Consider the following 21,262-nt stretch of genomic DNA (forward strand, 5'->3'; position numbering starts at 1 on the left):
CAAAAAACATGGTTTTTTGGTCTTCGGGGAGGTTGGGGAACATGAATACGTGTTTGTTTTTCGAATTTGAGCTCTATCTGCAAAGGGCACTTTTCATGCTATAAGCAGTTTTTCCTAACAAATGCAAGATATAACATGGGCTATCTCCGCAAGGAAACATCAGATCTGCGTAACTCATGGTTTTTTGGTCTTCGGGGAGGTTGGGGAACATGAATACGTGTTTGTTTTTCGAATTTGAGCTCTATCTGCAAAGGGCACTTTTCATGCTATAAGCAGTTTTTACTAACAAATGCAAGATATAACATGGGCTATCTCTGCAAGGAGACATCAGATCTGTAAAACTCATGGTTTTTTGGTCTTCGGGGAGGTTGGGGAACATGAATACGTGTTTGTTTTTCGAATTTGAGCTCTATCTTTAAAGGGCACTTTTCATGCTATAAGCAGTTTTTCCTAACAAATGCAAGATATAACATGGGCTATCTCCGCAAGGAGACATCAGATCTGTAAAACTCATGGTTTTTTGGTCTTCGGTGAGCCAGGGGAACATGAATATGTGTTTGTTTTTCGAATTTGAGCTCTATCTGCAAAGGGCACTTTTCTTGCTAAAAGCAGTTTTTCCTAACAAATGCAAGATATAACATGGGCTATCTCCGCAAGGAGACATCAGATCTGCATAACTCATGGTTTTTTGGTCTTCGGTGAGCCGGGGGAACATGAATATGTGTTCGTTTTTCGAATTTGAGCTCTATCTGCTAAGGGCACTTTTCTTGGTAAAAGCAGTTTTTCCTAACAAATGCAAGATATAACATGGGCTATCTCCGCAAGGAAATATCAGAACTGCAAAACACATGGTTTTTTGGTCTTCGGGGAGGTTGGGGAACATGAATACGTGTTTGTTTTTCGAATTTGAGCTCTATCTGCAAAGGGCACTTTTCATGCTATAAGCAGTTTTTCCTAACAAATGCAAGATATAACATGGGCTATCTCCGCAAGGAAACATCAGATCTGCGTAACTCATGGTTTCTTGGTCTTCGGGGAGGTTGGGGAACATGAATACGTGTTTGTTTTTCGAATTTGAGCTCTATCTGCAAAGGGCACTTTTCATGCTATAAGCAGTTTTTCCTAACAAATGCAAGATATAACATGGGCTATCTCCGCAAGGAGACATGAGATGTGCATAACTGATGGGTTTTTGGTCTTCGGTGAGCCGGGGGAACATGAATATGTGTTTGTTTTTCGAATTTGAGCTCTATCTGCAAAGGGCACTTTTCATGCTTTAAGCAGTTTTTCCTAACAAATGCAAGATATAACATGGGCTATCTCCGCAAGGAGACATCAGAACTGCAAAACGCATGGTTTTTTGGTCTTCGGGGAGGTTGGGGAACAAGAATACGTGTTTGTTTTTCGAATTTGAGCTCTATCTTTAAAGGGCCCTTTTCATGCTATAAGCAGTCTTTCCTAACAAATGCAAGATATAACATGGGCTATCTCCGCAAGGAGACATCAGATCTGTAAAACTCATGGTTTTTTGGTCTTCGGTGAGCCAGGGGAACATGAATACGTGTTTGTTTTTCGAATTTGAGGTCTATCTGCAAAGGGCACTTTTCATGCTATAAGCAGTTTTTCCTAACAAATGCAAGATATAACATGGGCTATCTCCGCAAGGAGACATGAGATCTGCATAACTGATGGTTTTTTCGTCTTCGGTGAGCCGGGGGAACATGAATATGTGTTTGTTTTTCGAATTTGAGCTCTATCTGCAATGGGAACTTTTCATGCTATAAACAGTTTTTACTAACAAATGCAAGATATAACATGGGCTATCTCTGCAAGGAGACATCAGAACTGCAAAACGCATGGTTTTTTGGTCTTCGGGGAGGTTGGGGAACATGAATACGTGTTTGTTTTTCGAATTTGAGCTCTATCTTTAAAGGGCACTTTTCATGCTATAAGCAGTTTTTCCTAACAAATGCAAGATATAACATGGGCTATCTCCGCAAGGAGACATCAGATCTGTAAAACTCATGGGTTTTTGGTCTTCGGTGAGCCGGGGGAACATGAATATGTGTTTGTTTTTCGAATTTGAGCTCTATCTGCAAAGGGCACTTTTCATGCTTTAAGCAGTTTTTCCTAACAAATGCAAGATATAACATGGGCTATCTCCGCAAGGAGACATCAGAACTGCAAAACGCATGGTTTTTTGGTCTTCGGGGAGGTTGGGGAACAAGAATACGTGTTTGTTTTTCGAATTTGAGCTCTATCTTTAAAGGGCCCTTTTCATGCTATAAGCAGTCTTTCCTAACAAATGCAAGATATAACATGGGCTATCTCCGCAAGGAGACATCAGATCTGTAAAACTCATGGTTTTTTGGTCTTCGGTGAGCCAGGGGAACATGAATACGTGTTTGTTTTTCGAATTTGAGGTCTATCTGCAAAGGGCACTTTTCATGCTATAAGCAGTTTTTCCTAACAAATGCAAGATATAACATGGGCTATCTCCGCAAGGAGACATGAGATCTGCATAACTGATGGTTTTTTCGTCTTCGGTGAGCCGGGGGAACATGAATATGTGTTTGTTTTTCGAATTTGAGCTCTATCTGCAATGGGAACTTTTCATGCTATAAACAGTTTTTACTAACAAATGCAAGATATAACATGGGCTATCTCTGCAAGGAGACATCAGAACTGCAAAACGCATGGTTTTTTGGTCTTCGGGGAGGTTGGGGAACATGAATACGTGTTTGTTTTTCGAATTTGAGCTCTATCTTTAAAGGGCACTTTTCATGCTATAAGCAGTTTTTCCTAACAAATGCAAGATATAACATGGGCTATCTCCGCAAGGAGACATCAGATCTGTAAAACTCATGGTTTTTTGGTCTTCGGTGAGCCAGGGGAACATGAATATGTGTTTGTTTTTCGAATTTGAGCTCTATCTGCAAAGGGCACTTTTCTTGCTAAAAGCAGTTTTTCCTAACAAATGCAAGATATAACATGGGCTATCTCCGCAAGGAGACATCAGATCTGCATAACTCATGGTTTTTTGGTCTTCGGTGAGCCGGGGGAACATGAATATGTGTTTGTTTTTCGAATTTGAGCTCTATCTGCAAAGGGCACTTTTCCTGCTATAAGCAGTTTTTCCTAACAAATGCAACATGGGCTATCTCCGCAAGGAGACATCAGATCTGCATAACTGATGGTTTTTTGGTCTTCGGTGAGCCGGGGGAACATGAATATGTGTTTGTTTTTCGAATTTGAGCTCTATGTGCAAAGGGCACTTTTCTTGCTAAAAGCAGTTTTTCCTAACAAATGCAAGATATAACATGGGCTATCTCCGCAAGGAGACATCAGATCTGCATAACTGATGGTTTTTTGGTCTTCGGTGAGCCGGGGGAACATGAATATGTGTTCGATTTTCGAATTTGAGCTCTATCTGCAAAGGGCACTTTTCTTGCTAAAAGCAGTTTTTCCTAACAAATGCAAGATATAACATGGGCTATCTCCGCAAGGAAACATCAGAACTGCAAAAAACATGGTTTTTTGGTCTTCGGGGAGGTTGGGGAACATGAATACGTGTTTGTTTTTCGAATTTGAGCTCTATCTGCAAAGGGCACTTTTCATGCTATAAGCAGTTTTTCCTAACAAATGCAAGATATAACATGGGCTATCTCCGCAAGGAAACATCAGATCTGCGTAACTCATGGTTTTTTGGTCTTCGGGGAGGTTGGGGAACATGAATACGTGTTTGTTTTTCGAATTTGAGCTCTATCTGCAAAGGGCACTTTTCATGCTTTAAGCAGTTTTTCCTAACAAATGCAAGATATAACATGGGCTATCTCCGCAAGGAGACATCAGAACTGCAAAACGCATGGTTTTTTGGTCTTCGGGGAGGTTGGGGAACAAGAATACGTGTTTGTTTTTCGAATTTGAGCTCTATCTGCAAAGGGCACTTTTCATGCTATAAGCAGTTTTTCCTAACAAATGCAAGATATAACATGGGCTATCTCCGCAAGGAGACATCAGATCTGTAAAACTCATGATTTTTTGGTCTTCGGTGAGCCAGGGGAATATGAATATGTGTTTGTTTTTCGAATTTGAGCTCTATCTGCAAAGGGCACTTTTCCTGCTATAAGCAGTTTTTCCTAACAAATGCAACATGGGCTATCTCCGCAAGGAGACATCAGATCTGCATAACTGATGGTTTTTTGGTCTTCGGTGAGCCGGGGGAACATGAATATGTGTTCGTTTTTCGAATTTGAGCTCTATCTGCTAAGGGCACTTTTCTTGGTAAAAGCAGTTTTTCCTAACAAATGCAAGATATAACATGGGCTATCTCCGCAAGGAAATATCAGAACTGCAAAACACATGGTTTTTTGGTCTTCGGGGAGGTTGGGGAACATGAATACGTGTTTGTTTTTCGAATTTGAGCTCTATCTGCAAAGGGCACTTTTCATGCTATAAGCAGTTTTTCCTAACAAATGCAAGATATAACATGGGCTATCTCCGCAAGGAAACATCAGATCTGCGTAACTCATGGTTTCTTGGTCTTCGGGGAGGTTGGGGAACATGAATACGTGTTTGTTTTTCGAATTTGAGCTCTATCTGCAAAGGGCACTTTTCATGCTATAAGCAGTTTTTCCTAACAAATGCAAGATATAACATGGGCTATCTCCGCAAGGAGACATGAGATCTGCATAACTGATGGGTTTTTGGTCTTCGGTGAGCCGGGGGAACATGAATATGTGTTTGTTTTTCGAATTTGAGCTCTATCTGCAAAGGGCACTTTTCATGCTTTAAGCAGTTTTTCCTAACAAATGCAAGATATAACATGGGCTATCTCCGCAAGGAGACATCAGAACTGCAAAACGCATGGTTTTTTGGTCTTCGGGGAGGTTGGGGAACAAGAATACGTGTTTGTTTTTCGAATTTGAGCTCTATCTTTAAAGGGCCCTTTTCATGCTATAAGCAGTCTTTCCTAACAAATGCAAGATATAACATGGGCTATCTCCGCAAGGAGACATCAGATCTGTAAAACTCATGGTTTTTTGGTCTTCGGTGAGCCAGGGGAACATGAATACGTGTTTGTTTTTCGAATTTGAGGTCTATCTGCAAAGGGCACTTTTCATGCTATAAGCAGTTTTTCCTAACAAATACAAGATATAACATGGGCTATCTCCGCAAGGAGACATGAGATCTGCATAACTGATGGTTTTTTCGTCTTCGGTGAGCCGGGGGAACATGAATATGTGTTTGTTTTTCGAATTTGAGCTCTATCTGCAATGGGAACTTTTCATGCTATAAACAGTTTTTACTAACAAATGCAAGATATAACATGGGCTATCTCTGCAAGGAGACATCAGAACTGCAAAACGCATGGTTTTTTGGTCTTCGGGGAGGTTGGGGAACATGAATACGTGTTTGTTTTTCGAATTTGAGCTCTATCTTTAAAGGGCACTTTTCATGCTATAAGCAGTTTTTCCTAACAAATGCAAGATATAACATGGGCTATCTCCGCAAGGAGACATCAGATCTGTAAAACTCATGGTTTTTTGGTCTTCGGTGAGCCAGGGGAACATGAATATGTGTTTGTTTTTCGAATTTGAGCTCTATCTGCAAAGGGCACTTTTCTTGCTAAAAGCAGTTTTTCCTAACAAATGCAAGATATAACATGGGCTATCTCCGCAAGGAGACATCAGATCTGCATAACTCATGGTTTTTTGGTCTTCGGTGAGCCGGGGGAACATGAATATGTGTTTGTTTTTCGAATTTGAGCTCTATCTGCAAAGGGCACTTTTCCTGCTATAAGCAGTTTTTCCTAACAAATGCAACATGGGCTATCTCCGCAAGGAGACATCAGATCTGCATAACTGATGGTTTTTTGGTCTTCGGTGAGCCGGGGGAACATGAATATGTGTTTGTTTTTCGAATTTGAGCTCTATGTGCAAAGGGCACTTTTCTTGCTAAAAGCAGTTTTTCCTAACAAATGCAAGATATAACATGGGCTATCTCCGCAAGGAGACATCAGATCTGCATAACTGATGGTTTTTTGGTCTTCGGTGAGCCGGGGGAACATGAATATGTGTTCGATTTTCGAATTTGAGCTCTATCTGCAAAGGGCACTTTTCTTGCTAAAAGCAGTTTTTCCTAACAAATGCAAGATATAACATGGGCTATCTCCGCAAGGAAACATCAGAACTGCAAAAAACATGGTTTTTTGGTCTTCGGGGAGGTTGGGGAACATGAATACGTGTTTGTTTTTCGAATTTGAGCTCTATCTGCAAAGGGCACTTTTCATGCTATAAGCAGTTTTTCCTAACAAATGCAAGATATAACATGGGCTATCTCCGCAAGGAAACATCAGATCTGCGTAACTCATGGTTTTTTGGTCTTCGGGGAGGTTGGGGAACATGAATACGTGTTTGTTTTTCGAATTTGAGCTCTATCTGCAAAGGGCACTTTTCATGCTTTAAGCAGTTTTTCCTAACAAATGCAAGATATAACATGGGCTATCTCCGCAAGGAGACATCAGAACTGCAAAACGCATGGTTTTTTGGTCTTCGGGGAGGTTGGGGAACAAGAATACGTGTTTGTTTTTCGAATTTGAGCTCTATCTGCAAAGGGCACTTTTCATGCTATAAGCAGTTTTTCCTAACAAATGCAAGATATAACATGGGCTATCTCCGCAAGGAGACATCAGATCTGTAAAACTCATGATTTTTTGGTCTTCGGTGAGCCAGGGGAATATGAATATGTGTTTGTTTTTCGAATTTGAGCTCTATCTGCAAAGGGCACTTTTCCTGCTATAAGCAGTTTTTCCTAACAAATGCAACATGGGCTATCTCCGCAAGGAGACATCAGATCTGCATAACTGATGGTTTTTTGGTCTTCGGTGAGCCGGGGGAACATGAATATGTGTTCGTTTTTCGAATTTGAGCTCTATCTGCTAAGGGCACTTTTCTTGGTAAAAGCAGTTTTTCCTAACAAATGCAAGATATAACATGGGCTATCTCCGCAAGGAAATATCAGAACTGCAAAACACATGGTTTTTTGGTCTTCGGGGAGGTTGGGGAACATGAATACGTGTTTGTTTTTCGAATTTGAGCTCTATCTGCAAAGGGCACTTTTCATGCTATAAGCAGTTTTTCCTAACAAATGCAAGATATAACATGGGCTATCTCCGCAAGGAAACATCAGATCTGCGTAACTCATGGTTTCTTGGTCTTCGGGGAGGTTGGGGAACATGAATACGTGTTTGTTTTTCGAATTTGAGCTCTATCTGCAAAGGGCACTTTTCATGCTATAAGCAGTTTTTCCTAACAAATGCAAGATATAACATGGGCTATCTCCGCAAGGAGACATGAGATCTGCATAACTGATGGGTTTTTGGTCTTCGGTGAGCCGGGGGAACATGAATATGTGTTTGTTTTTCGAATTTGAGCTCTATCTGCAAAGGGCACTTTTCATGCTTTAAGCAGTTTTTCCTAACAAATGCAAGATATAACATGGGCTATCTCCGCAAGGAGACATCAGAACTGCAAAACGCATGGTTTTTTGGTCTTCGGGGAGGTTGGGGAACAAGAATACGTGTTTGTTTTTCGAATTTGAGCTCTATCTTTAAAGGGCCCTTTTCATGCTATAAGCAGTCTTTCCTAACAAATGCAAGATATAACATGGGCTATCTCCGCAAGGAGACATCAGATCTGTAAAACTCATGGTTTTTTGGTCTTCGGTGAGCCAGGGGAACATGAATACGTGTTTGTTTTTTGAATTTGAGGTCTATCTGCAAAGGGCACTTTTCATGCTATAAGCAGTTTTTCCTAACAAATGCAAGATATAACATGGGCTATCTCCGCAAGGAGACATGAGATCTGCATAACTGATGGTTTTTTCGTCTTCGGTGAGCCGGGGGAACATGAATATGTGTTTGTTTTTCGAATTTGAGCTCTATCTGCAATGGGAACTTTTCATGCTATAAACAGTTTTTACTAACAAATGCAAGATATAACATGAGCTATCTCTGCAAGGAGACATCAGAACTGCAAAACGCATGGTTTTTTGGTCTTCGGGGAGGTTGGGGAACATGAATACGTGTTTGTTTTTCGAATTTGAGCTCTATCTTTAAAGGGCACTTTTCATGCTATAAGCAGTTTTTCCTAACAAATGCAAGATATAACATGGGCTATCTCCGCAAGGAGACATCAGATCTGTAAAACTCATGGTTTTTTGGTCTTCGGTGAGCCAGGGGAACATGAATATGTGTTTGTTTTTCGAATTTGAGCTCTATCTGCAAAGGGCACTTTTCTTGCTAAAAGCAGTTTTTCCTAACAAATGCAAGATATAACATGGGCTATCTCCGCAAGGAGACATCAGATCTGCATAACTCATGGTTTTTTGGTCTTCGGTGAGCCGGGGGAACATGAATATGTGTTTGTTTTTCGAATTTGAGCTCTATCTGCAATGGGAACTTTTCATGCTATAAACAGTTTTTACTAACAAATGCAAGATATAACATGGGCTATCTCTGCAAGGAGACATCAGAACTGCAAAACGCATGGTTTTTTGGTCTTCGGGGAGGTTGGGGAACATGAATACGTGTTTGTTTTTCGAATTTGAGCTCTATCTTTAAAGGGCACTTTTCATGCTATAAGCAGTTTTTCCTAACAAATGCAAGATATAACATGGGCTATCTCCGCAAGGAGACATCAGATCTGTAAAACTCATGGTTTTTTGGTCTTCGGTGAGCCAGGGGAACATGAATATGTGTTTGTTTTTCGAATTTGAGCTCTATCTGCAAAGGGCACTTTTCTTGCTAAAAGCAGTTTTTCCTAACAAATGCAAGATATAACATGGGCTATCTCCGCAAGGAGACATCAGATCTGCATAACTCATGGTTTTTTGGTCTTCGGTGAGCCGGGGGAACATGAATATGTGTTTGTTTTTCGAAATTGAGCTCTATCTGCAAAGGGCACTTTTCTTGCTAAAAGCAGTTTTTCCTAACAAATGCAAGTTATAACATTGGCTATCTCCGCAAGGAGACATCAGATCTGCAAAACTCATGGTTTTTTGGTCTTCGGTGAGCCGGGGGAACATGAATATGTGTTTGTTTTTCGAATTTGAGCTCTATCTGCAAAGGGCACTTTTCTTGCTAAAAGCAGTTTTTCCTAACAAATGCAAGATATAACATGGGCTATCTCCGCAAGGAGACATCAGATCTGCATAACTGATGGTTTTTTGGTCTTCGGTGAGCCGGGGGAACATGAATATGTGTTCGTTTTTCGAATTTGAGCTCTATCTGCTAAGGGCACTTTTCTTGGTAAAAGCAGTTTTTCCTAACAAATGCAAGATATAACATGGGCTATCTCCGCAAGGAAATATCAGAACTGCAAAACACATGGTTTTTTGGTCTTCGGGGAGGTTGGGGAACATGAATACGTGTTTGTTTTTCGAATTTGAGCTCTATCTGCAAAGGGCACTTTTCATGCTATAAGCAGTTTTTCCTAACAAATGCAAGATATAACATGGGCTATCTCCGCAAGGAAACATCAGATCTGCGTAACTCATGGTTTCTTGGTCTTCGGGGAGGTTGGGGAACATGAATACGTGTTTGTTTTTCGAATTTGAGCTCTATCTGCAAAGGGCACTTTTCATGCTATAAGCAGTTTTTCCTAACAAATGCAAGATATAACATGGGCTATCTCCGCAAGGAGACATGAGATCTGCATAACTGATGGGTTTTTGGTCTTCGGTGAGCCGGGGGAACATGAATATGTGTTTGTTTTTCGAATTTGAGCTCTATCTGCAAAGGGCACTTTTCATGCTTTAAGCAGTTTTTCCTAACAAATGCAAGATATAACATGGGCTATCTCCGCAAGGAGACATCAGAACTGCAAAACGCATGGTTTTTTGGTCTTCGGGGAGGTTGGGGAACAAGAATACGTGTTTGTTTTTCGAATTTGAGCTCTATCTTTAAAGGGCCCTTTTCATGCTATAAGCAGTTTTTCCTAACAAATGCAAGATATAACATGGGCTATCTCCGCAAGGAGACATCAGATATGTAAAACTCATGGTTTTTTGGTCTTCGGTGAGCCAGGGGAACATGAATATGTGTTTGTTTTTCGAATTTGAGCTGTATCTGCAAAGGGCACTTTTCTTGCTAAAAGCAGTTTTTCCTAACAAATGCAAGATATAACATGGGCTATCTCCGCAAGGAGACATCAGATCTGCATAACTCATGGTTTTTTGGTCTTCGGTGAGCCGGGGGAACATGAATATGTGTTTGTTTTTCGAAATTGAGCTCTATCTGCAAAGGGCACTTTTCTTGCTAAAAGCAGTTTTTCCTAACAAATGCAAGTTATAACATGGGCTATCTCCGCAAGGAGACATCAGATCTGCAAAACTCATGGTTTTTTGGTCTTCGGTGAGCCGGGGGAACATGAATATGTGTTTGTTTTTCGAATTTGAGCTCTATCTGCAAAGGGCACTTTTCTTGCTAAAAGCAGTTTTTCCTAACAAATGCAAGATATAACGTGGGCTATCTCCGCAAGGAGACATCAGATCTGCATAACTGATGGTTTTTTGGTCTTCGGTGAGCCGGGGGAACATGAATATGTGTTCGTTTTTCGAATTTGAGCTCTATCTGCTAAGGGCACTTTTCTTGCTAAAAGCAGTTTTTCCTAACAAATGCAAGATATAACATGGGCTATCTCCGCAAGGAAACATCAGAACTGCAAAACACATGGTTTTTTGGTCTTCGGGGAGGTTGGGGAACATGAATACGTGTTTGTTTTTCGAATTTGAGCTCTATCTGCAAAGGGCACTTTTCATGCTAAAAGCAGTTTTTCCTAACAAATGCAAGATATAACATGGGCTATCTCCGCAAGGAGACATGAGATCTGCATAACTGATGGGTTTTTGGTCTTCGGTGAGCCGGGGGAACATGAATATGTGTTTGTTTTTCGAATTTGAGCTCTATCTGCAAAGGGCACTTTTCATGCTTTAAGCAGTTTTTCCTAACAAATGCAAGATATAACATGGGCTATCTCCGCAAGGAGACATCAGAACTGCAAAACGCATGGTTTTTTGGTCTTCGGGGAGGTTGGGGAACAAGAATACGTGTTTGTTTTTCGAATTTGAGCTCTATCTGCAAAGGGCACTTTTCATGCTATAAGCAGTTTTTCCTAACAAATGCAAGATATAACATGGGCTATCTCCGCAAGGAGACATCAGATCTGTAAAACTCATGATTTTTTGGTCTTCGGTGAGCCAGGGGAATATGAATATGTGTTTGTTTTTCGAATTTGAGCTCTATCTGCAAAGGGCACTTTCTTGCTATAAGCAGTTTTTCCTAACAAATGCAACATGGGCTATCTCCGCAAGGAGACATCAGATCTGCATAACTGATGGTTTTTTGGTCTTCGGTGAGCCGGGGGAACATGAATATGTGTTTGTTTTTCGAATTTGAGCTCTATGTGCAAAGGGCACTTTTCTTGCTAAAAGCAGTTTTTCCTAACAAATGCAAGATATAACATGGGCTATCTCCGCAAGGAGACATCAGATCTGCATAACTGATGGTTTTTTGGTCTTCGGTGAGCCGGGGGAACATGAATATGTGTTCGTTTTTCGAATTTGAGCTCTATCTGCAAAGGGCACTTTTCTTGCTAAAAGCAGTTTTTCCTAACAAATGCAAGATATAACATGGGCTATCTCCGCAGGGAAACATCAGAACTGCAAAACACATGGTTTTTTTGTCTTCGGGGAGGTTGGGGAACATGAATACGTGTTTGTTTTTCGAATTTGAGCTCTATCTGCAAAGGGCACTTTTCATGCTATAAGCAGTTTTTCCTAACAAATGCAAGATATAACATGGGCTATCTCCGCAAGGAAACATCAGATCTGCGTAACTCATGGTTTTTTGGTCTTCGGGGAGGTTGGGGAACATGAATACGTGTTTGTTTTTCGAATTTGAGGTCTATCTGCAAAGGGCACTTTTCATGCTATAAGCAGTTTTTCCTAACAAATGCAAGATATAACATGGGCTATCTCCGCAAGGAGACATGAGATCTGCATAACTGATGGTTTTTTCGTCTTCGGTGAGCCGGGGGAACATGAATATGTGTTTGTTTTTCGAATTTGAGCTCTATCTGCAATGGGAACTTTTCATGCTATAAACAGTTTTTACTAACAAATGCAAGATATAACATGAGCTATCTCTGCAAGGAGACATCAGAACTGCAAAACGCATGGTTTTTTGGTCTTCGGGGAGGTTGGGGAACATGAATACGTGTTTGTTTTTCGAATTTGAGCTCTATCTTTAAAGGGCACTTTTCATGCTATAAGCAGTTTTTCCTAACAAATGCAAGATATAACATGGGCTATCTCCGCAAGGAGACATCAGATCTGTAAAACTCATGGTTTTTTGGTCTTCGGTGAGCCAGGGGAACATGAATATGTGTTTGTTTTTCGAATTTGAGCTCTATCTGCAAAGGGCACTTTTCTTGCTAAAAGCAGTTTTTCCTAACAAATGCAAGATATAACATGGGCTATCTCCGCAAGGAGACATCAGATCTGCATAACTCATGGTTTTTTGGTCTTCGGTGAGCCGGGGGAACATGAATATGTGTTTGTTTTTCGAATTTGAGCTCTATCTGCAATGGGAACTTTTCATGCTATAAACAGTTTTTACTAACAAATGCAAGATATAACATGGGCTATGTCTGCAAGGAGACATCAGAACTGCAAAACGCATGGTTTTTTGGTCTTCGGGGAGGTTGGGGAACATGAATACGTGTTTGTTTTTCGAATTTGAGCTCTATCTTTAAAGGGCACTTTTCATGCTATAAGCAGTTTTTCCTAACAAATGCAAGATATAACATGGGCTATCTCCGCAAGGAGACATCAGATCTGTAAAACTCATGGTTTTTTGGTCTTCGGTGAGCCAGGGGAACATGAATATGTGTTTGTTTTTCGAATTTGAGCTCTATCTGCAAAGGGCACTTTTCTTGCTAAAAGCAGTTTTTCCTAACAAATGCAAGATATAACATGGGCTATCTCCGCAAGGAGACATCAGATCTGCATAACTCATGGTTTTTTGGTCTTCGGTGAGCCGGGGGAACATGAATATGTGTTTGTTTTTCGAAATTGAGCTCTATCTGCAAAGGGCACTTTTCTTGCTAAAAGCAGTTTTTCCTAACAAATGCAAGTTATAACATTGGCTATCTCCGCAAGGAGACATCAGATCTGCAAAACTCATGGTTTTTTGGTCTTCGGTGAGCCGGGGGAACATGAATATGTGTTTGTTTTTCGAATTTGAGCTCTATCTGCAAAGGGCACTTTTCTTGCTAAAAGCAGTTTTTCCTAACAAATGCAAGATATAACATGGGCTATCTCCGCAAGGAGACATCAGATCTGCATAACTGATGGTTTTTTGGTCTTCGGTGAGCCGGGGGAACATGAATATGTGTTCGTTTTTCGAATTTGAGCTCTATCTGCTAAGGGCACTTTTCTTGGTAAAAGCAGTTTTTCCTAACAAATGCAAGACATAACATGGGCTATCTCCGCAAGGAAATATCAGAACTGCAAAACACATGGTTTTTTGGTCTTCGGGGAGGTTGGGGAACATGAATACGTGTTTGTTTTTCGAATTTGAGCTCTATCTGCAAAGGGCACTTTTCATGCTATAAGCAGTTTTTCCTAACAAATGCAAGATATAACATGGGCTATCTCCGCAAGGAAACATCAGATCTGCGTAACTCATGGTTTCTTGGTCTTCGGGGAGGTTGGGGAACATGAATACGTGTTTGTTTTTCGAATTTGAGCTCTATCTGCAAAGGGCACTTTTCATGCTATAAGCAGTTTTTCCTAACAAATGCAAGATATAACATGGGCTATCTCCGCAAGGAGACATGAGATCTGCATAACTGATGGGTTTTTGGTCTTCGGTGAGCCGGGGGAACATGAATATGTGTTTGTTTTTCGAATTTGAGCTCTATCTGCAAAGGGCACTTTTCATGCTTTAAGCAGTTTTTCCTAACAAATGCAAGATATAACATGGGCTATCTCCGCAAGGAGACATCAGAACTGCAAAACGCATGGTTTTTTGGTCTTCGGGGAGGTTGGGGAACAAGAATACGTGTTTGTTTTTCGAATTTGAGCTCTATCTTTAAAGGGCCCTTTTCATGCTATAAGCAGTTTTTCCTAACAAATGCAAGATATAACATGGGCTATCTCCGCAAGGAGACATCAGATATGTAAAACTCATGGTTTTTTGGTCTTCGGTGAGCCAGGGGAACATGAATATGTGTTTGTTTTTCGAATTTGAGCTCTATCTGCAAAGGGCACTTTTCTTGCTAAAAGCAGTTTTTCCTAACAAATGCAAGATATAACATGGGCTATCTCCGCAAGGAGACATCAGATCTGCATAACTCATGGTTTTTTGGTCTTCGGTGAGCCGGGGGAACATGAATATGTGTTTGTTTTTCGAAATTGAGCTCTATCTGCAAAGGGCACTTTTCTTGCTAAAAGCAGTTTTTCCTAACAAATGCAAGTTATAACATGGGCTATCTCCGCAAGGAGACATCAGATCTGCAAAACTCATGGTTTTTTGGTCTTCGGTGAGCCGGGGGAACATGAATATGTGTTTGTTTTTCGAATTTGAGCTCTATCTGCAAAGGGCACTTTTCTTGCTAAAAGCAGTTTTTCCTAACAAATGCAAGATATAACGTCGGCTATCTCCGCAAGGAGACATCAGATCTGCATAACTGATGGTTTTTTGGTCTTCGGTGAGCCGGGGGAACATGAATATGTGTTCGTTTTTCGAATTTGAGCTCTATCTGCTAAGGGCACTTTTCTTGCTAAAAGCAGTTTTTCCTAACAAATGCAAGATATAACATGGGCTATCTCCGCAAGGAAACATCAGAACTGCAAAACACATGGTTTTTTGGTCTTCGGGGAGGTTGGGGAACATGAATACGTGTTTGTTTTTCGAATTTGAGCTCTATCTGCAAAGGGCACTTTTCATGCTAAAAGCAGTTTTTCCTAACAAATGCAAGATATAACATGGGCTATCTCCGCAAGGAGACATGAGATCTGCATAACTGATGGGTTTTTGGTCTTCGGTGAGCCGGGGGAACATGAATATGTGTTTGTTTTTCGAATTTGAGCTCTATCTGCAAAGGGCACTTTTCATGCTTTAAGCAGTTTTTCCTAACAAATGCAAGATATAACATGGGCTATCTCCGCAAGGAGACATCAGAACTGCAAAACGCATGGTTTTTTGGTCTTCGGGGAGGTTGGGGAACAAGAATACGTGTTTGTTTTTCGAATTTGAGCTCTATCTGCAAAGGGCACTTTTCATGCTATAAGCAGTTTTTCCTAACAAATGCAAGATATAACATGGGCTATCTCCGCAAGGAGACATCAGATCTGTAAAACTCATGATTTTTTGGTCTTCGGTGAGCCAGGGGAATATGAATATGTGTTTGTTTTTCGAATTTGAGCTCTATCTGCAAAGGGCACTTTCTTGCTATAAGCAGTTTTTCCTAACAAATGCAACATGGGCTATCTCCGCAAGGAGACATCAGATCTGCATAACTGATGGTTTTTTGGTCTTCGGTGAGCCGGGGGAACATGAATATGTGTTTGTTTTTCGAATTTGAGCTCTATGTGCAAAGGGCACTTTTCTTGCTAAAAGCAGTTTTTCCTAACAAATGCAAGATATAACATGGGCTATCTCCGCAAGGAGACATCAGATCTGCATAACTGATGGTTTTTTGGTCTTCGGTGAGCCGGGGGAACATGAATATGTGTTCGTTTTTCGAATTTGAGCTCTATCTGCAAAGGGCACTTTTCTTGCTAAAAGCAGTTTTTCCTAACAAATGCAAGATATAACATGGGCTATCTCCGCAGGGAAACATCAGAACTGCAAAACACATGGTTTTTTTGTCTTCGGGGAGGTTGGGGAACATGAATACGTGTTTGTTTTTCGAATTTGAGCTCTATCTGCAAAGGGCACTTTTCATGCTATAAGCAGTTTTTCCTAACAAATGCAAGATATAACATGGGCTATCTCCGCAAGGAAACATCAGATCTGCGTAACTCATGGTTTTTTGGTCTTCGGGGAGGTTGGGGAACATGAATACGTGTTTGTTTTTCGAATTTGAGGTCTATCTGCAAAGGGCACTTTTCATGCTATAAGCAGTTTTTCCTAACAAATGCAAGATATAACATGGGCTATCTCCGCAAGGAGACATGAGATATGCATAACTGATGGTTTTTTCGTCTTCGGTGAGCCGGGGGAACATGAATATGTGTTTGTTTTTCGAATTTGAGCTCTATCTGCAATGGGAACTTTTCATGCTATAAACAGTTTTTACTAACAAATGCAAGATATAACATGGGCTATCTCTGCAAGGAGACATCAGAACTGCAAAACGCATGGTTTTTTGGTCTTCGGGGAGGTTGGGGAACATGAATACGTGTTTGTTTTTCGAATTTGAGCTCTATCTTTAAAGGGCACTTTTCATGCTATAAGCAGTTTTTCCTAAGAAATGCAAGATATAACATGGGCTATCTCCGCAAGGAGACATCAGATCTGTAAAACTCATGGTTTTTTGGTCTTCGGTGAGCCAGGGGAACATGAATATGTGTTTGTTTTTCGAATTTGAGCTCTATCTGCAAAGGGCACTTTTCTTGCTAAAAGCAGTTTTTCCTAACAAATGCAAGATATAACATGGGCTATCTCCGCAAGGAGACATCAGATCTGCATAACTCATGGTTTTTTGGTCTTCGGTGAGCCGGGGGAACATGAATATGTGTTTGTTTTTCGAAATTGAGCTCTATCTGCAAAGGGCACTTTTCTTGCTAAAAGCAGTTTTTCCTAACAAATGCAAGTTATAATATGGGCTATCTCCGCAAGGAGACATCAGATCTGCAAAACTCATGGTTTTTTGGTCTTCGGTGAGCCGGGGGAACATGAATATGTGTTTGTTTTTCGAATTTGAGCTCTATCTGCAAAGGGCACTTTTCTTGCTAAAAGCAGTTTTTCCTAACAAATGCAAGTTATAACATGGGCTATCTCCGCAAGGAGACATCAGATCTGCAAAACTCATGGTTTTTTGGTCTTCGGTGAGCCGGGGGAACATGAATATGTGTTCGTTTTTCGAATTTGAGCTCTATCTGCTAAGGGCACTTTTCTTGCTAAAAGCAGTGTTTCCTAACAAATGCAAGATATAACATGGGCTATCTCCGCAAGGAAACATCAGATCTGCGTAACTCATGGTTTTTTGGTCTTCGGGGAGGTTGGGGAACATGAATACGTGTTTGTTTTTCGAATTTGAGCTCTATCTGCAAAGGGCACTTTTCATGCTATAAGCAGTTTTTCCTAACAAATGCAAGATATAACATGGGCTATCTCCGCAAGGAGACATGAGATCTGCATAACTGATGGGTTTTTGGTCTTCGGTGAGCTGGGGGAACATGAATATGTGTTTGTTTCTCGAATTTGAGCTCTATCTGCAAAGGGCACTTTTCTTGCTAAAAGCACTTTTTCCTAACAAATGCAAGATATAACATGGGCTATCTCCGCAAGGAGACATGAGATCTGCATAACTGATGGGTTTTTGGTCTTCGGTGAGCTGGGGGAACATGAATATGTGTTTGTTTTTCGAATTTGAGCTCTATCTGCAAAGGGCACTTTTCATGCTTTAAGCAGTTTTTCCTAACCAATGCAAGATATAACATGGGCTATCTCCGCAAGGAGACATCAGAACTGCAAAACGCATGGTTTTTTGGTCTTCGGGGAGGTTGGGGAACAAGAATACGTGTTTGTTTTTCGAATTTGAGCTCTATCTTTAAAGGGCACTTTTCATGCTATAAGCAGTTTTTCCTAACAAATGCAAGATATAACATGGGCTATCTCCGCAAGGAGACATCAGATCTGCATAACTCATGGTTATTTGGTCTTCGGTGAGCTGGGGGAACATGAATATGTGTTTGTTTTTCGAAATTGAGCTCTATCTGCAAAGGGCACTTTTCTTGCTAAAAGCAGTTTTTCCTAACAAATGCAAGTTATAACATGGGCTATCTCCGCAAGGAGACATCAGATCTGCAAAACTCATGGTTTTTTGGTCTTCGGTGAGCTGGGGGAACATGAATATGTGTTTGTTTCTCGAATTTGAGCTCTATCTGCAAAGGGCACTTTTCTTGCTAAAAGCACTTTTTCCTAACAAATGCAAGATATAACATGGGCTATCTCCGCAAGGAGACATCAGATCTGCATAACTGATGGTTTTTTGGTCTTCGGTGAGCCGGGGGAACATGAATATGTGTTCGTTTTTCGAATTTGAGCTCTATCTGCTAAGGGCACTTTTCTTGCTAAAAGCAGTTTTTCCTAACAAATGCAAGATATAACATGGGCTATCTCCGCAAGGAAACATCAGAACTGCAAAAAACATGGTTTTTTGGTCTTCGGGGAGGTTGGGGAACATGAATACGTGTTTGTTTTTCGAATTTGAGCTCTATCTGCAAAGGGCACTTTTCATGGTATAAGCAGTTTTTCCTAACAAATGCAAGATATAACATGGGCTATCTCCGCGAGGAAACATCAGATCTGCGTAACTCATGGTTTTTTGGTCTTCGGGGAGGTTGGGGAACATGAATACGTGTTTGTTTTTCGAATTTGAGCTCTATCTGCAAAGGGCACTTTTCATGCTTTAAGCAGTTTTTCCTAACAAATGCAAGATATAACATGGGCTATCTCCGCAAGGAGACATCAGAACTGCAAAACGCATGGTTTTTTGGTCTTCGGGGAGGTTGGGGAACAAGAATACGTGTTTGTTTTTCGAATTTGAGCTCTATCTGCAAAGGGCACTTTTCATGCTATAAGCAGTTTTTCCTAACAAATGCAAGATATAACATGGGCTATCTCCGCAAGGAGACATCAGATCTGTAAAACTCATGATTTTTTGGTCTTCGGTGAGCCAGGGGAATATGAATATGTGTTTGTTTTTCGAATTTGAGCTCTATCTGCAAAGGGCACTTTTCTTGCTATAAGCAGTTTTTCCTAACAAATGCAACATGGGCTATCTCCGCAAGGAGACATCAGATCTGCAAAACTCATGGTTTTTTGGTCTTCGGTGAGCTGGGGGAACATGAATATGTGTTTGTTTTTCGAATTTGAGCTCTATCTGCAAAGGGCACTTTTCTTGCTAAAAGCACTTTTACCTAACAAATGCAAGATATAACATGGGCTATCTCCGCAAGGAGACATCAGATCTGCATAACTGATGGTTTTTTGGTCTTCGGTGAGCCGGGGGAACATGAATATGTGTTCGTTTTTCGAATTTGAGCTCTATCTGCTAAGGGCACTTTTCTAGCTAAAAGCAGTTTTTCCTAACAAATGCAAGATATAACATGGGCTATCTCCGCAAGGAAACATCAGAACTGCAAAAAACATGGTTTTTTGGTCTTCGGGGAGGTTGGGGAACATGAATACGTGTTTGTTTTTCGAATTTGAGCTCTATCTGCAAAGGGCACTTTTCATGCTATAAGCAGTTTTTCCTAACAAATGCAAGATATAACATGGGCTATCTCCGCAAGGAAACATCAGATCTGCGTAACTCATGGTTTTTTGGTCTTCGGGGAGGTTGGGGAACATGAATACGAATTTTCGAATTTGAGCTCTATCTGCAAAGGGCACTTTTCATGCTTTAAGCAGTTTTTCCTAACAAATGCAAGATATAACATGGGCTATCTCCGCAAGGAGACATCAGAACTGCAAAACGCATGGTTTTTTGGTCTTCGGGGAGGTTGGGGAACAAGAATACGTGTTTGTTTTTCGAATTTGAGCTCTATCTGCAAAGGGCACTTTTCATGCTATAAGCAGTTTTTCCTAACAAATGCAAGATATAACATGGGCTATCTCCGCAAGGAGACATCAGATCTGTAAAACTCATGATTTTTTGGTCTTCGGTGAGCCAGGGGAATATGAATATGTGTTTGTTTTTCGAATTTGAGCTCTATCTGCAAAGGGCACTTTTCCTGCTATAAGCAGTTTTTCCTAACAAATGCAACATGGGCTATCTCCGCAAGGAGACATCAGATCTGCATAACTGATGGTTTTTTGGTCTTCGGTGAGCCAGGGGAACATGAATATGTGTTTGTTTTTCGAATTTGAGCTCTATGTGCAAAGGGCACTTTTCTTGCTAAAAGCAGTTTTTCCTAACAAATGCAAGATATAACATGGGCTATCTCCGCAAGGAGACATCAGATCTGCATAACTGATGGTTTTTTGGTCTTCGGTGAGCCGGGGGAACATGAATATGTGTTCGATTTTCGAATTTGAGCTCTATCTGCAAAGGGCACTTTTCTTGCTAAAAGCAGTTTTTCCTAACAAATGCAAGATATAACATGGGCTATCTCCGCAAGGAAACATCAGAACTGCAAAAAACATGGTTTTTTGGTCTTCGGGGAGGTTGGGGAACATGAATACGTGTTTGTTTTTCGAATTTGAGCTCTATCTGCAAAGGGCACTTTTCATGCTATAAGCAGTTTTTCCTAACAAATGCAAGATATAACATGGCCTATCTCCGCAAGGAAACATCAGATCTGCGTAACTCATGGTTTTTTGGTCTTCGGGGAGGTTGGGGAACATGAATACGTGTTTGTTTTTCGAATTTGAGCTCTATCTGCAAAGGGCACTTTTCATGCTTTAAGCAGTTTTTCCTAACAAATGCAAGATATAACATGGGCTATCTCCGCAAGGAGACATCAGAACTGCAAAACGCATGGTTTTTTGGTCTTCGGGGAGGTTGGGGAACAAGAATACGTGTTTGTTTTTCGAATTTGAGCTCTATCTGCAAAGGGCACTTTTCATGCTATAAGCAGTTTTTCCTAACAAATGCAAGATATAACATGGGCTATCTCCGCAAGGAGACATCAGATCTGTAAAACTCATGATTTTTTGGTCTTCGGTGAGCCAGGGGAATATGAATATGTGTTTGTTTTTCGAATTTGAGCTCTATCTGCAAAGGGCACTTTTCCTGCTATAAGCAGTTTTTCCTAACAAATGCAACATGGGCTATCTCCGCAAGGAGACATCAGATCTGCATAACTGATGGTTTTTTGGTCTTCGGTGAGCCGGGGGAACATGAATATGTGTTCGTTTTTCGAATTTGAGCTCTATCTGCAAAGGGCACTTTTCTTGCTAAAAGCAGTTTTTCCTAACAAATGCAAGATATAACATGGGCTATCTCCGCAAGGAGACATCGGA

Source organism: Vipera ursinii (assembly GCF_947247035.1).
Source record: "Vipera ursinii genome assembly, chromosome: 6".
Classification (NCBI taxonomy): Eukaryota; Metazoa; Chordata; class Lepidosauria; order Squamata; family Viperidae; genus Vipera; species Vipera ursinii.